Source organism: Heteronotia binoei, chromosome 14 (assembly GCF_032191835.1).
Source record: "Heteronotia binoei isolate CCM8104 ecotype False Entrance Well chromosome 14, APGP_CSIRO_Hbin_v1, whole genome shotgun sequence".
Taxonomy (NCBI): Eukaryota; Metazoa; Chordata; class Lepidosauria; order Squamata; family Gekkonidae; genus Heteronotia; species Heteronotia binoei.
Genome location: NC_083236.1, coordinates 31,881,182 through 31,898,579, shown reverse-complemented (window position 1 = coordinate 31,898,579; position 17,398 = coordinate 31,881,182). Strand labels below are relative to the sequence as shown.

Genomic DNA, 17,398 nt, shown 5'->3' with positions numbered 1-17,398 from the left:
CGCTCGAGTTGCCTCCCACGCGGGGGGGGGGGGGGGCTGCTGCACCCCTCCGAGCGCTTCTGCCTGGGCTGGAAAGGCTGCGGTCTCCCCGACGGGGGCAGCAGGCGGATGCCCAGGTAGGGAGGCGGCACAAGAACGCGCCGCAAGAGCGCGCTGGAGTTTCCCGAGGATCAGCTTATGGACTGGCTGGCGGAGATTTTTTTTCGCGTCCACTTTTGAAGTGGAGACGCAAGGGATGGAACCCGGGACCTTCTGCAAGGAAAGCAGGGGTTCTGTTCTGCCTACCAGGGGTGGCCAAATTGCGGCTCCGGAGCCACATGCGGCTCTTTCACACATATTTGGTGGCTCTCAGAGCCCCCACAGCCCCGTCAGCTGGCTCGAAGAAGGCATTGCTCTCTAGAAATCACTTATCCATGCCAACCAGTGGCTTGGAGAATGCATTTAAAGTCTAAGTTGCTTTCTTTCCACTCCTCCCTTGTGGCTCTCAAACATCTGATTTTTATTCTATGTGGCTCATGTTGAGCAAGTTTGGCCACCCCTGGCCTAAACGAAGCTGCCTTTTACTGAGTCAGATTAAGGGTTGCCAGATCTGAGGCTGGGAAATACCTGGAGATTTGGGGGATGGAACCTTGAAGGGGGGAACAGATTTGGGGGATTATAGTTTTAAATAGTTTCCAAGCTTCCCCAAGGGTTTTGACCGTATTTACCTTTCCTTTCAGTTTCCTCCTCACATGCCTCCTCATCTCAGAGAATTTACCCCTTTTAAAGTTAAACGTGGTTGTGGCGGTCTTTTTGGGCAACTCCCTATTTATACAAACGGTGAAATCAATAACATTATGGTCACTGCTCCCAAGTGGCGCAATCACTTTTACATCTCTCACCAAGTCTTGGGCATTACTCAGAAATTCTCAGCAACTTCTCCAGCTGTCTCAGCTATCAGAGCTGCTCTGCTCTGTTCTGCTCCTCTCAGGCCTCTGTGACTTGACAGCACTTTCCACTGCCACCAAGTCAATGCAGTCAAATATTATGAGACATCCAATAAGCAACCTGAAAGGATTGGTGGTGGGAAGCACTATGAAGTTGCAGCTGATTAACAGTGACTCCCATTGGGTTTTCAAGGCAAGAAACAAACAGAGGTGGTTTGCCATTACTTTCCTCTGGGTAGCAGGGCCATAGCCATAGTCGGGGGGCTTTTCAAAAACTTAGGGGGTATCCTTCCCCACTGCAGAGAAGAAGATATTGGATTTATACTCCGGCCTACGCTCTGAATTGCAGAGTGGCCTACAATCTCCTTTACCTTCCCCCCCACACACAACAGGCACCGTGAGGTAGGTGGTGTTGAGAGAGCTCTCAGAGCAGCTGTTCTTTCAAGGACAACTCTGAGATAGCTATGGCTGACGGTGACCCAAGGCCATTCCAGCAGCTGCAAGTGGAGGAGTGGGGAATCAAACCTGGTTCTCCCAGATAAGAGTCTGCGCACTTAACCACTACACCAAACTGGCCTCTCAGAAGCTTTCTGGGGTGGGGCAAAGCTGGAGGCTCTGAATGTGGCCAAGTCAAGGCAGCCAACCTTAAACTTTGGATTGAAGAAAGGACTGCATCTTGCGTGCAAGCAGTGGGGTTTACTTCCACCTCCCTCTCTCCCACCTTGCAATTTGCAACAAGCAGTTTCATCCATCCCCCCCCCCCCCCAACCCATTCCACATGGCTTCCTCCACCTCCCTCCTCTTCACCAGTTGCTTTGCTACAGCAGTGCACTGTGTTTGGCTCAGCTGTCCTGGCTCTGGCTGCCACTGATGACACTTCACCGGCTCAGCCATGGCAAAAAGAAAATGAAAAAAGCAGACTGTGCACTGGAGGCCATCCAAGTAGGCCAGGTAGGTGGCAGCCTAGGGGTGCCAATTGGCCTACAGGGGGTGCCAGGTGCCCCCTCCCACCCACCCCTCTCCCCACGGGCAGCCCAAGCAGCCTCTGAGGGAGGTCAACCACCAGCAAAAAAAAAAAGCAGCTGGCAGCAAGACAAGGGGTGGCGAGGTGGGAAGGAAGCTTTCAGCTCCTCCCTGCCGCTGCTCTGCCTCTTCCTGCCCACCTAGGCTGCGTTGGCAGCTGGAGCCTATTCTTGCTGCTACCGCCATCACTGCCAAGGAAAGCAGGCAGGCTGGTGGCAAGAGAGGAGCCACCTGGCCCTTCCAGACAGGGGTGGTGGGCAGGGGCGAATTAACCATTAAGCAGACTAAGCATGTGCTTAGGGCACCAGGGCTAAAGGGGGCACCACAAAGTTGGGGAAAGGGTGAAAAGAAAAAAAAAGAATGAAGATTTGTAAAAAAAAAAATTGATAAAACTAGTGCATATTGATCATGGTGCACCCCAGTGTTATCTTCTATTTTTTGTTGGCGAGTGCAGTGTCATAGGCTATGTTTAAAAGTAAAATGCATGTGTTTAAAAGTAAAATGATGGAGCCAAATTCAGTTGTCATGACAGTCATTTCAATGACCCTCTCTGCCCCTTTTTAATTTCAGCCCCATGTAAACGTCAAAAATGAAGCGTGTTCAGTTGAGTGGTGCGCAAAAGAGAAAACATGCAAAAGAAAATGAGCAAAAGAATCTGTCTGTTGTAGCCAAGACAGGAAAGCTGACAGATTTCTTCTTACAAACTGCAGAGAAAGATGATCCAGATCAAAACCAGTGTCAGTCTTCAGAGACAGGAAGTGAATCAAATCTATCTCCTTCATCAGAAACAGGCAGTGTTGGTGCGAGGCCAGATTTTCATGATGACGTTGCACACGATGAAGTGCCACAACCTGGACCTACTTCCAAGACAAGATGTGTAAATGCTTTGGAACTATCCAAGGAGTTTAGAGAACTGACCAAGGATGAAATGAACAAAGCTAAGGACCCAGGGTTGTGGGATGAATTTTATGGTGATGATGTGACTTATTGCTTATGGACCCAGTGAATGTCAGCAGCAGAATGGGCCATTTAACAAATCGTGTCACAATTTCATTAGTGGGAAGGCAAAGAGATACTGTTCACAGAAGATATTTTTTGGAATAAATATTTTTTGGAATAAAAGCCAATGGTGAACACTACAAGAGAGAATGGCTGTTGTACTCTCCTTCAAAAGGATCAGTTTACTGTTCTGTTTGTAAACTATTTGTGCCCAAAGGGTTCAACGCATTTGGCTAGAAATGAGAGATTCAGTGGCTGGCGAAACACTGCTGTAATTTACAACCATGAAAAAAGTACAACTCACTGAGATGCCATGTTGACATATTTAACTCGGAAACAAGGCTTAGGCTTGACACAGCCACTGGACAAACAAATTGAAGAGGAGTACAATTACTGAGAGAATGTGCTTTGGTGTGTTGTAGCAGTCATTTGCACACTGGCTGAATGAGGATTGGCATTCCGAGGAAAAGTGGAAAAATTGGGGTCTCTCAATAATGGGAATTATTTGGGGCTACTCGAATTGATAAGTCAGTTTGACCCATTCTTGGCTGCTCACATATCATGGTATGGCAATGCTGGCAAAGGCAACCCTTTGTACCTGTCCAAAATGAAATGTGAGGAACTTATTGAGTTAATGGCAAAAAGAGTGCGTCATCGTTGACGAAATTAATGTTTCTGGGTACTTCAGTCTGTCTGTGGACTCAACGCCTGATCTTTTGCATGTTGACCAACTGAGCATGGTGCTCAGATACTTGCAAGATGGACAGCCCGTTGAACAATTTATCACATTTTTGGAATTACAAAACCACACTGGTGAAGCTATGGCACAGCAGGTGTTGAAGTACTTATATGATGATTGTAAATTGGATTTTGCTAAATGCAGAGGGCAGTCATATGACAATGCTGCCAACATGTCTGGCCGTTACAATGGCATGCAGCAAAAACTTTTGGATGCAAATCAGTTTGCCATTTATGTACCCTGTGCAGTTCATTCACTAAATTTTGTTGGATGAAGTGCTGTGGATTGCTGTCAAGTTGCAGTATATTTCTTTTCCACTGTATAACTGCTCTATACATTCTTTTCAACCTCAACGGCTCGGTGGAGAATTCTCAAAGATTGCATTGGAAATGAAAAAGTGTTGAAATCACTTTCAGACACCAGATGGAAAGCACATGCTGTGCCAACTGCAGCAATTATCAAATCTTTCTTCAAGATTCTGGAAGCTTTGGAAGATTTATTAGATGACCAATTGCAAAAAGGTGACACTAGAAGGGAGGCAAAAGATATTGCAAACGAGATGCAAGAACTGGAATTTGTGTTCATGCTGAATTTTCAAAGTGAAAATGTGATCTTGCAAACATGTGCAGATTTGTATTCATCATTGGCAGACCAGTTGCACACATCAAGAGATGAGTTTGAGAGATTTGAATCACTTGCAAAGGACATGCTCCCTGATGTAGAATACAAAGCCACTCAAACGCATAAGCGTATAAGAAAGATAATGCCCAATGATGGAAATGCACCAGAGGTCATTCTCAGTGCCAGAGACAAATTCCGTATTTCCACTTTTTATGTAATTGTTGAAAAGTTAGAAACAGAAATGAGGAGGAGACTAAAGGTGTACACTGAAATAGCAGACATATTCTTTTTTCTGACAGATGTTCCTAATGCCACCCAACAAGGTGCTAATTCCCAATTATCAGAAAGTGAGAGGTACTTAAAGATAGGGTGGCCAGACCGTCCCGGTCTCCCGGGACTTTCCCGGTTCCGGCCCCCAATTCCCGGCTCCCGGGCTGGGTATACCGGGACCATTAAGAGGTCCCGGTTTAGCCAGCCAGAGAGCCGGCGGCCGCGCGCCCGGGCGGGGAAGGCGGCGAGTGAGGGAGGGAGCGACCCTGCGCGTGCGCAGATCACCCTGCGCACGCGCAGGGACGCTCCCTCCCTCACTCGTCGCCTTCCCCGCCCGCGCACGGGGCCCGGCGGTGGCGGCGGAGGCCCGGGAGGGCGTCGGAAAGGCCCGCGCTGGTCGCTGGAGGGCCTCCAGCGACCCCCGCGGGCCTTTCCGAGGCTTCCCGGGCCTCGAAACCCCCCCCCCCCCGTCCTCCTCCGCCCGGGAAAGCGTCAGAAAGGCCCGCGCGGGTCGCTGGAGGCCCTCCAGCGACCCCCGCGGGCCTTTCCGAGGCTTCCCGGGCCTCGAAACCCCCACCCCCCGCCCTCCTCCGCCCGGGAAAGCGTCGGAAAGGCCCGCGGGGGTCGCTGGAGGGCCTCCAGCGACCCCCGCGGGCCTTTCCGAGGCTTCCCGGGCCTCGAAACCCCCACCCCCCCGCCCTCCTCCGCCCGGGAAAGCGTCGGAAAGGCCCGCGGGGGTCGCTGGAGGCCCTCCAGCGACCCCCGCGGGCCTTTCCGAGGCTTCCCGGGCCTCGAAACCCCCACCCCCCCGCCCTCCTCCGCCCGGGAAAGCGTCGGAAAGGCCCGCGGGGGTCGCTGGAGGCCCTCCAGCGACCCCCGTGGGCCTTTCCGAGGCTTCCCGGGCCTCGAAACCCCCACCCCCCGCCCTCCTCCGCCCGGGAAAGCGTCGGAAAGGCCCGCGGGGGTCGCTGGAGGGTCTCCAGCGACCCCCGCGGGCCTTTCCGAGGCTTCCCGGGCCTCGAAACCCCCACCCCCCGCCCTCCTCCGCCCGGGAGGGCGTCGGAAAGGCCCGCGGGGGTCGCTGGAGGCCCTCCAGCGACCCCCGCGGGCCTTTCCGAGGCTTCCCGGGCCTCGAAAACCCCCACCCCCCGTCCTCCTCCGCCCGGGAGGGCATCGGAAAGGCCCGCGGGGGTCGCTGGAGGGCCTCCAGCGACCCCCGCGGGCCTTTCCGAGGCTTCCCGGGGCTCGAAACCCCCACCCCCCGTCCTCCTCCGCCCGGGAGGGCGTCGGAAAGGCCCGCGGGGGTCGCTGGAGGCCCTCCAGCGACCACCGCGGGCCTTTCCGACGCTTCCCCGGCCTCTACCACCCCCCCCCCGTGCTGGCGGAGGCCCGGGAGGGCATCGGAAAGGCCTCTCCGCCGCCGCCGCTGGACTCGCCGCCGCCGTAGGTAAGGGGGCCGAAAGCGGGGGGGGGGCTGGCGGTTGCGGGTGGCCTTCCTTTCTTCCCTCCCTCCTTCCTTCCTTTCTTCCTTCCCTCCTTCCTTCCTTCCCTCCTTCCTTCCTTCCTTCCTTCCTTCCCTCCTTCCTTTCTTCCCTTCTTCCCTCCCTCCCTTTCTCCCTCCCACCCTCCCTCCCTTCCTTCCTTCCTTCCTTCCTTCCTTCCTTCCTTCCTTCCTTCCTTCCTTCCTTCCTTCCTTCCTTCCTTCCTTCCTTCCTTCCTATGTTCTTATGTGACACAGAGTGTTGGACTGGATGGGCCACTGGCCTGATCCAACAGGGCTTCTCTTATGTTCTTATGTGACACAGAGTGTTGGACTGGATGGGCCACTGGCCTGATCCAACAGGGCTTCTCTTATGTTCTTATGTGACACAGAGTGTTGGACTGGATGGGTCATTGGCCTGATCCAACATGGCTTCTCTTATGTTCTTATGTGTCACAGAGTGTTGGACTGGATGTGCCGTTGGCCTGATCCAACAGGGCTTCTCTTATGTTCTTATGTGACGCAGAGTGTTGGACTGGATGGGCCACTGGCCTGATCCAACAGGGCTTCTCTTATGTTCTTAAGTGTGACACAGAGTGTGGGACTGGATGGGCCACTGGCCTGATCCAACAGGGCTTCTATGTTCTTATGTGACGCAGAGTGTTGGACTGGATGGGCCACTGGCCTCATCCAACAGGGCTTCTCTTATGTTCTTATGTGACACAGAGTGTTGGACTGGATGGGCCACTGGCCTGATCCAACAGGGCTTCTCTTATGTTCTTATGTGACGCAGAGAGTTGGACTGGATGGGCCACTGGCCTGATCCAACAGGGCTTCTCTTATGTTCTTATGTGACGCAGAGTGTTGGACTGGATGGGCCACTGGCCTGATCCAACAGGGCTTCTCTTATGTTCTTAAGTGTGACGCAGAGTGTTGGACTGGATGGGCCACTGGCCTGATCCAACAGGGCTTCTCTTATGTTCTTAAGTGTGACACAGAGTGTTGGACTGGATGGGCCACTGGCCTGATCCAACAGGGCTTCTCTTATGTTCTTATGTGACATAGAGTGTTGGACTGGATGGGCCACTGGCCTGATCCAACAGGGCTTCTCTTATGTTCTTAAGTGTGACACAGAGTGTTGGACTGGATGGGCCACTGGCCTGATCCAACAGGGCTTCTCTTATGTTCTTATGTGACGCAGAGTGTTGGACTGGATGGGCCACTGGCCTGATCCAACAGGGCTTCTCTTATGTTCTTATGTGACATAGAGTGTTGGACTGGATGGGCCACTGGCCTGATCCAACAGGGCTTCTCTTATGTTCTTATGTGACGCAGAGTGTTGGACTGGATGGGCCACTGGCCTGATCCAACAGGGCTTCTCTTATGTGACAATACTGACTTTGGTGGACCCAAGCACTGATTCAGTGTAAGGGAGCTTTGTGTTTGTGTCTTCTAGTGCAATTTTGTTCTCAGATCCTGTATTTACTTCATCAGTATATGGGATAAGGCACTTTCTCAACTGTGCTGCATAATGCAGCCTATTTATTTTGTCCTGTTGGCTCTATCTGCGCCACCTTCATAATAATAATAATAATAATAATAATATTTTATTTTTATATCCCGCCCTCCCCGCCAGGCGGGCTCAGGGCGGCTAACAGACATGGGGATCCCATGATTCACATAAAACAAGATAAACAGTTTTAAATATATCAGTCACAAATAAATTATTTAAAATAGTTTAAAATATATAAAATGGTGCTAAAATACTGTATCATAGTGTACGCAAGATGGCTAGATGTCCATTCGTTGGATCACTTTCGGGGTGTGGATCCCCCAGTGGAGTGGTCTCCCGACTCCCTCCGCCGGCTGTTTCTGATAGCCCTGCGCCCCCTCTTTCATTTGATATGTGTCCCGTGCGGGTGCCACCCTCCCGCCGGGAGATGCCGCAAAATGAGCCCCCTTGAGGCTTATGGCGGCAGGGCTCGGGGAAGCGAGCTAGACTGCTGTTCTTTTGAGGGTTATAGAGTGTTTCGAGCCCGTCCCTGTGGCATCGGTCCCATCATTCTGGGGCCCAGGGGGCCGGCGCAGCGGCACGCTGAAGCAGCCTGTCGGTCACTTCCAGGTTCCTGTCCTGCATCTCGACCTGTGTTATTAGTGACAGGCTGCTTCGGCGTGCCGCTGCGCCGGCCCCCTGGGTCCCACAACGATGGGACCGATGCCACAGGGACGGGCTCGAAACACTCTATAACCCCTCAAAAGAACAGCAGTCTAGCTCGCTTCCCCGAGCCCTGCCGCCATAAGCCTCAAGGGGGCTCATTTTGCGGCATCTCCTGGCGGGAGGGTGGCACCCGCACGGGACACATATCAAATGAAAGAGGGGGCGCAGGGCTATCAGAAACAGTCAGCGGAGGGAGTCGGGAGACCACCCCACTGGGGGATCCACACCCCGAAAGTGATGAAGGTGGCGCAGATAGAGCCAACAGAGCCAACAGGACAAAATAAATAGGCTGCATTATGCAGCACAGTTGAGAAAGTGCCTTATCCCATATACTGATGAAGTATATACAGGATTTGAGAACAAAATTGTTTCCGGCGGTGATATTTGGGGACGTCACAGGAAGTGCTGTGAAGTGACTTCCTGTTTCCGGCAGTGGCATTTGGGGAAAATGATGTCATTTGGGGGAAATGATGTCACAGGAAGTGATGTCACTTCCCGTTTCCGGCAGGTGACGCGGGGAAAATGATGTCACAGGAAGTGATGCCACTTCCTGTTTCCGGTGGTGGCATGACGTCACCGGAAGTGACGTCACCGGAAGTGACGTCACTTCCTGTTTCCCGGCGGCGCGCGCACGCACCCCTGCCCCCCCCCCCCGTTGTCCCTGGCTGGCCTTCAGACATTATGGTCACCCTAAGACCTGTCAGACATTGATGCTTATCCAGGTGACAGGAACAACACTTTGTCTACAGAGCTTCAGCAGTTCCATTCATATGTTCTTCATAAGTTTAAAATAACCAAGAAAACATCTTTCACTCACATGGAACTTTACAACACAATTACAGAAGACAAACTAGAGAGTGCCTTTCCAAATGTTAAAATTGCCTTAAGAATATTTTTAACATTAATGGTCACTAACTGCACAACAGAGATGTCTTTCTCACAATTGAAACATGTAAAAAACCCAAATAGATCAGTTATGCTTCAAGAAAGACACAACTCACTGTGTATATTAACAATTGAAGCAGACATTCTGAGAAGTTATCAGTGATTTTGTGAAAATGAAATGTAGAAAAATGCCTTTCAGGTCATGAATATTGGAACTTTGATACATTTAACTCGTGAAAAACTAAAACAGATGTTGCATTGCATTTTTGTAGAACTTCATGTAGCCCAAGCTTGGCTTAGTTTATGCAGTAGCTCACAACTGTTAATAACTAGTATGCTCACAAAAGATAGTATTTTGGCTCAGCAAGGCTCAGCAAGGCTTGGAACAGTGTGCCCAACACCGGAGGGGGGCAGATGAAGGCTCACTGGTGCCCTAAGGCTTAGGGCACCAGTGAGCCTTCATCCACCCCTGGTGGTGGGCAATGTTCCAAGCTGCAGAGCCTTGTGAGCAAAAATTCTATTTTTGTGAGCTACTGGTATTAAAGTTGTGAGCTACTGCATAAATTATTGTTCTCTCGGGTCATCCTGAGCTAAGACAAAAATTTGTGAGCTGGAGACTAAAAATCTGTGAGCTAGCTCACGCTAACTCAGTTTAGAGGGAACATTGGTGGTGGGATGGCACAATGCGGCAGTAGGTGCACTCCAGTGTGCCAACTGGGGCCTGCCATCACTGTACTCGGGTGGTGAGGGAGGAAGGATGTGTGGCAGGCAGGAAGTTGGGGGTGGGGGGCAACTTGCCTAGGTCAGCAGTCTAGTGCCTGCCCGCCAGCTCTGACCCCTGGCCTTCCTTGGTGGTCTCTCATCCAAGTACTAACCAAGGCCAACCCTGCTTAGCGTCTGAGATCTGACTGTCATGGGTGCTGGGGACCCTGCAGAAGAAGCTGAGCCTGCAGGAGAAACTGTGCCCCTGCCACCTGCACCAGTGCCCCTGCCCCCTGCGGGAGAAGACCCAAGCTCCCTGGCCTCGGCCTCTCGGGTGGCTCGGGTGCGTGACCGCCTTCGCCAGGACCTCAGGGATCGAAGGAGAGCGGCACGCTCATGAGCAAGACGCTCCCTGAGCCCTGAGTTTTGAAAGGATCTTGGCTCTTCTAAGAGTAAGGATGCATGAGTCTTAGCAGGATCCTGGCCACCCTCTGAGTCAGCACTTAGCCCAAATGGGCAACAGACAGCAGAGGGCTATATAGCTGTGGGCTTTGGGAGAAGGCTTTGTGGAAGCAACTAGTCACTTACCTGACGTTCTAGCATCCACTTTGGCTCCTGGCTTTGACTTCTGGACCCCCCGACTGCGGCTTCTGAACCCCTGACCTGCGATACCTGGACTGTGATTTGGCTTTGGCACATCGGACCCTCTTTGCTCACCAGCTACAGGCCTTGGACTGCCCCTGGACTTCGCCTGACCCAGCCCCAGCCTGTGACACTGACAAAATCAGGCTATCCTGAGCCATCCAAGTCAGAAATAAGATTTGAATAATAGAAACTAAAGCCAAGTAAAAATCTAGAAAAAAACGCTGAACCAAGGCATAACTATTTCTCTCAGATGCATCTCAGGAATACCACTGAGAACAGAACTGGGCAAATTATTGATGTATAGAAAGCATATCTTTGTTAAAGTAAAAGTTTTAAAATCTGAGGGCGGGACCACTCTACTTGGACTTATCCAGACAGATATTACAGTCAATGGGATCAACTACTGGGAAAGAAAATGAAATGCCTAGGGCTGGATTCAGATGGGCTGCTCACAGCGGTGGCCTCTTGGCTTTAAAGAAGCCGGTGCAATCTGAGGTGTCCTGCGGCAAGCAGATGGCACACGCCTGACTGCCAAGAGAGGCACAGGCTGAGTATGCCCTGGAGGAGTGGACACACCGCTCATGCACATTGAAGACGCTTCCATGGTGCACCCCAGCCGTTCAGGTGGCCTGGAAACACACCATGCAAGCACTTCAGCAATGCTTCCCAGTGGCTTATTGAAGCAGAGTTGAGCCATCGAAAGATGAAGTAGGCATGCTTGCACCTCAGGGCCTAGATGTGCACTGGGTGAATGTGCCTTTTAAATTCAGGGGCAGATGGGTGGCTGTGTTGGACCAAAACGCCCATCTGAATGCACACCTGGAGTTACAAACAGCATGGCTAAGAATGCAGAAACTGAAGATATAATTAGTGTTAAATACTGGGATCAAGATGCATTGCAGTGAAACAGTTCTACTTTATTTAGTGAAATCAGCAACAAGACTGAGCACCCCAGGGCCAACGGCCCTGCTTATATGCATGCAAATGACCTCACCCAAATCCCATCAACTCTTAACTATAGGTACAAGTACTGGCCATTGATCCTGATTGGCCACCTCCCAGAGTCCAAGAAGCTATTGTTCTGGAGCCTCAAGCTCAGCAAAGTCTGTGGTAGCACACCCATGAACGTTCCAGTCTCAATACAGAACAATTAGGCAAATAAAAAAGTGTGTTAAGAAGTTACTAGTATGTCTATCAGAGCACATAGGGTACGCGCGACACTTTACTTGGGAATTGGCCTCTTGATGCAGCTGCCAAGGTATTTTTATTATTGAGAATTTTATTATTCTATGACGATACCAAAGCCCAGAAGAGCTTTTACCCTGGCGAGAATGAATGCCCTTCCCTCAGCAGTTTTGGAGGGTAGATATAATAAAGTACCATACACTAGGAGAACATGCAGGCGTTCGTATGACAAAGTTGAAACCATTGAACACATGATTCTAGAGTGCCCCATATATAACAAGTTGAGGGCTAATTTAATGATCCCTTTATTTAATTTTTTAATGTGGAATTGCTTAATATAGGAGTCCAGGTGACATGGCTGTTATTGGGTACAAACAATCTTATCACCTTTTCAGTGGAAACATTGCTAGATGCATTAATTAAATACTAGGGAAAATAATACTAAGTAAGGCCTTTTGGAGCGCAATCTGAAGGGGAGGGGGGGCTGAAAGCGCTTTGGAAACCAACTAACCGCTACGCCGGTGAAAATGGGATTTGAGCCGCTCTAACTCCCTCCCCGTTGGCACAAATGGGAGTTGCACCACTCTATGCCCGCCTCAGCGCACGCCTGCTCATGACTGCCAACTGGGTGGCACCGTGCCTAGGCAGCAGTGGAACTGAGGCATATGCTGCTACTCCAGCAAACGAGGGGGGCAGTCCCAGCGGCGTGGCCACCATTAGTTGGCTTCCTAAGATCTTTCAGCCTGGGAACGCCCCCTGTGAGAGGCACAAAGTTACGATGACGGGAGTACAGGCATATCCCACAGAGACCCATGGACCCTGAAAACAAAGTTTGCTGCTGCTCCCGGCGCAGCCTTGAAACCTCTTTGGGAGCCGACTAAACGGCACACCAATCCCTGCATGCCCTTGGCTGGACAAACCCCTCTGCAATACCCCATAACAGCCCCCCACCTCCTACAAAGCCTTCCGTCCCGGCCCACACAACCCTTTAGGAAGAGCAGAGTATGCTGCACGGGACTCTGCCGGGGAGCTCCTTGATGTGCGGACTTAGAGCGAGGGCTGGGGCACTTTGGGGGTGGATATTGCACAGCAAGGCTGCTTAGATAGTATAGGGTGAGCTATTTGACTTGCGAGTAGGAGAGCGAGGTCTCTCCCCTGGGGCTAACCGCTCTCGTTTCCAGGTCTCAACAGGTAGCCAGCCTCCAGAGGCTCAGTGTACGAGGATCTTTGTCCATGGCTGGGAAAGTGAGACTGTCCATCCCCAATTTCCTCCTCCTCCTCTCACTTGCAGCCAGGTAGTGTGACAGCATCTCCAGCTGCCCCCCCCCCCCGCCACTGCTGGCCCCCTTCCCTTGGTCTGTCCTCTGCCTTGTTCCCACCCCTGGCAGGGCAGGGGGAGGGTCTGGCAGCTGATCCGATGCCTGTGGGGAGGTGGGGCAGAGGCTGTCCCTTTAAGAGAGTCCTTGGCTGAAACACAGCCCCCCACTCCAGCTGCCCCACCTGCAGAGTCTTGATCTCTGACTCTGTTTTACAGGTGGGAATTCAACACAAAGGCTTCCGTGTGTGGCACTCCAACCGGCTCGGTCAGCTGTTCCTGCTCACCACTCTGAGTGGATTCCCGCCCCCCCCCCCCCGAAAGACTGTCCAAGTTGTACCTGGGATACCATTGCACTCGGTTCCAGCACAATAAAGTCTACACTGTGCCCTACTTTGTCTCTCCTGCTTGGCGTTTGCTGAATGTTCCCTGTGCCCTTCCCCCTCCCTTCTGCCACTCTGTCCGTGGGCTCCCCAAGGGAATGGCTTGAAGGGTGGGCTCACTTGTTTCTTGGGGAGGGGGGTAAACTATGAGCCACCTCCGTGAGAGGCTGGACAGGGGAGCCAGAGGGTCTTTCCCCCCCTCATCCCATAGCGCACGTCAGAGGGGAGGGGGAAACAATGCAATGGGCACCTGACTGGTCCCTCGCACTCTGTGTCCTACTGCCACCGGGGGAGAGGTTCCCCGCAAGTAGTGGGAGGCGTTAAGGTGAGTCTGTGTCCTTGCCAGGGAGGACTTCCCTGTGGGACTTGGTGGCATTCTGAAACTCTATCTACTCGTTCCAATACACACATTTTGCCTGGTTTCTCTGATTTCAGACTCCTGCACTATGTTTTCCCTTTTTGTTTCTGGCTCATGGCGAGAGCACAAGACTCCTCTCCCCCGCTTGCCATTGGCACAAGTCTGACAGTGGATGGGTGCAGCCAATCCTGCAGTTCCGCACTTCCCCTTCCTTCCCCCCCGCCCCCACCTCAGCAGCGAGTCAGGCTTCTCTTGGGCGTGTGTGCATGCCCAGCCTCACTCTTGTCGTCTCCCCGTGTCGGTGGGACTTCTCTCCTTTGCCTTTGACCGTCTGCCCATGATTGGCTCAGTTCTCTGTCAGGGGGCAGGATGGGAAAGGCAATGAGCATCTTCGGGGCTGCCTCTTTCCACCCTCAACTGTCATCTGCCACGGCACCTGCACCAGCACTGACCAATCCGGGGGGGCTGAGCTGGCCCTCCCCTCCTGCTGTGTCCACCTTGTCCACATGTTGGGAGTCCACACTCCAGCAGAGTTTCCATGGTGACTGTTTGAAATATGGTGACCTACGCTTCTTCCCTCCCCCCACCCCTATGTCGGAGTGTGCCAAAGCCTATAGGGAGTTGATGTGTGGCGCCTTAGTTCTGTCACAGTCAGGTGCTGCAGTTCTCAGAATTGGGCTGCCCATTTCTATCCTAATTTCTGCTTACGGTAATAGCTGTATGAGCTGTACTAGATAACTAGAAGATACTAACATAGCACAATGGGAAAATGATGCATAAATTATATACTAGGATAATATATGCAGCAGCAGATAGTACATGGTGTACCCCAAAGCACAGTCCATAGTCTCTTTCCTGTTATTAAAGTATCTTGAACCATTCTGGAATCATAAAGTGCTATTGTTTTTGTAAAAAGGCCCTCCCGAATAAGTCAGTTTTGCATGCCAAGAGAGCAGGGGTCTCCCCAACTTCATCAGCCTGGCCATTCCATAAAGTGGATTCTCTGATTTGACTCATTTTCCTAGCAGAGAATGCACATGTACAGGGAGTTGTTCATATTGCCCATTTGCAGGGTGGCACCTGCAGAAGGCCCTACTCAGATAAGTGAAGCAGTTGTGGCGGAGCCTAGAGGGAGAAGCAGTCCTGCAGATATGAGGCTCTTTGTATGTGACAGCCAATACCTTTTGTTTTCAAACAATTTTATTAGTAACATATGGTAATAAATTTCAATTTCTTACTTCATTAATAATTACTTTTTAAAAAATCTATCCCATATATTACTTTCTACCCACCCCTCCTCCCGTTACTTGACCCCCGCCGGTGTTATATACTTAAAATCTTAATCTTAAAGGTACCCTTAATTAATAAGAAGATATTGGATTTATATCCTCCTCCCTCTTGTACTTAGTCATTATCAAAAATTGTCCAATGTCCTTTTATTTTCCACATATCTTCTGAACTTTTTCCACTCCATCTTAAATACTTCTAAATCATAGTCTTAAGGTCCTTGTTAACTTGCCCATTTCACTCCATGTCATAACTTTTACAATTCAATCCCATTTCTCTGGTATTTTTTCTTGCTTCCACAACTGTGCATACAATCTCCTAGCAGCTGAGAGCAAGTACCAAATTAAAGTTCTATCTTCTTTTGGAAATTTTTCCATTTGTAATCCCAACAGAAAAGTCTCTGCAACTTTGTTAAATTCGTATCCCAAGATCTTAGAAATCTCTTATTGAATCATCTGCCAGTACTTTTTCGCTCTTTCACAGGTCCACCACATATGGTAGAAAGAACCTTCATGTTTTTTACATTTCCAACATCTATCTGGCATCTTATTGTTCATCTTTGCCAACTTTTTAGGAGTCATATACCATCTGTACATCATCTTAAAACAGCTTTCTTTAATACTCTGACATGTTGAGAGTTTCATAGAGTTCTTCCACAAATATTCCCATGTGTCCATCTGTATTTCTTTATTTATATTAATTGCCCACTTAATCATTTGAGATTTCACTACTTCATCTTCCGTAGACCATTTTAAAAGTAACTTACAGATTTTCAAAATTAATTTTTCATTATCTCCAAGCAGAACTTTTTCCATTTCTGTTTGTTCTCATCTTATTCCTTCAGTTTTAACATCACTTTCCACCAAACTTTTTATTTGTTGCATTTGAAACCAATCATACTTATTATTCAACTCTTCAGCAGTTTTCAATTCTATTTTACCGCTTTGTATTTTTAATAATTGATTATATGACATCCCTTTTTCCTCTCCTGTCTCAGCTGTTATTCTTATTACTTCTGCTGGCACTATCCATAGTGGTTTTCTCTCATTGCCATATTTCTTATACTTCATCCAAACATTTAGTAGATTATTTCTTATATAATGGTGAGGGGGAAAAAACATCCGACTTTTTCTTTCCATAGTACATATAAGCGTGCCAGCCGTGACAGCCAATACCTTGAACTGACCCCGGTAACTGATAAGCAGCCAATGATGGAGTGACTGCAGAATGGGGCTCATAGGCATGCTCTGCCTAGCTCTTGATGATAGCCAAGCTGTGGCATTCTTCATCAGCTGGTGTCTCTGAGCTGACTTCAACGGGAACATATGTTGGATGCAATACACAGTCTAGACGATTCTGTGGCATGGATCCAGATGGCCAGATCAGCCATCAAGGCAGAGGGCTGTCTTCAAGGCTAAACTAAGTTGGTAGGAAGCAGTCTTTCATGGCAGAGTAGGGATTTGAACCCTAGCCTAGTCAGGAACTCTGTCCTTCATGTTTATTTTTGCTGCAACAAGCTAATAGAGTTCCCTGGCTTGGAAAACCCAAGAGCCACTGAATTTCATCTGCCTCATCAGAAGGTGTTGGTGTCTCAGTGGCTTGTGGTTATTAGGTTAAAAGCATTTAGAGCACACTGAGATTTTTAGAAAACATATAGAGGAAAAGGAAAGGTCCCCTGCGCAAGCACCAGTCATTTCCGACTCTGGGGCGATGTTGCTTTCACAACGTTTGCACGGCAGACTTTTTACAGTTGGTTTGCCATTGCCTTCCTTAGTCTTTTACACTCCCCCCCCCCCCACCCCAGCAAGCTGGGTACTCATTTTACCGACCTTGGAAGGATGGAAGGCTGAGTCAACCTTGGGCCGGCTACCTGAATCCAGCTTCCGCTGGAATTGAACTCAGGTCGTGAGCAGAGTTCAGACCACAGTACTGCAGTACTGCTGCTTTACCACTCTGCACCATGGGGCCACTAGGACACATATAGAACATACACCCATATGCTTGCACAGTCAGTGTATATCATCTCTGTGTTTAAAGCTGGTAAGACTTCTGTCAACATTGTTTTTTCATTTTAAGATTGGCAGTTAAATTTTGGACATGAGTTAATAGGAGGACCATGAGATGGAAATGTTATTTGACCTGACCTCGATTGCATGCTTGGATAGGACTCTTTGTTCCCATTATATTACCAAATCAACTGACATTTTATTTCCACATTTCACCATTTCCATTCTAGAATCCTGATATAAAAAGAACTCTGATATAAGAAAGCACATATTATCAATGCCAGGAATTTATCCCATATCAAAAGTGAGTTTCATCACAAGGGGGTGATAGCTCCTCCTTACATTTTGCTAGGCAT

At 50.0% G+C, this 17,398-nt stretch overlaps 1 protein-coding gene across 1 annotated transcript in view; it reads right to left on the bottom strand.

Annotated features, from left to right (window-relative positions):
• WDR59 (WD repeat domain 59) overlaps window positions 1-17,398 on the bottom strand; it is a 257,231-nt gene that overhangs the window by 63,707 nt on the left and 176,126 nt on the right. The window lies entirely within an intron of this gene.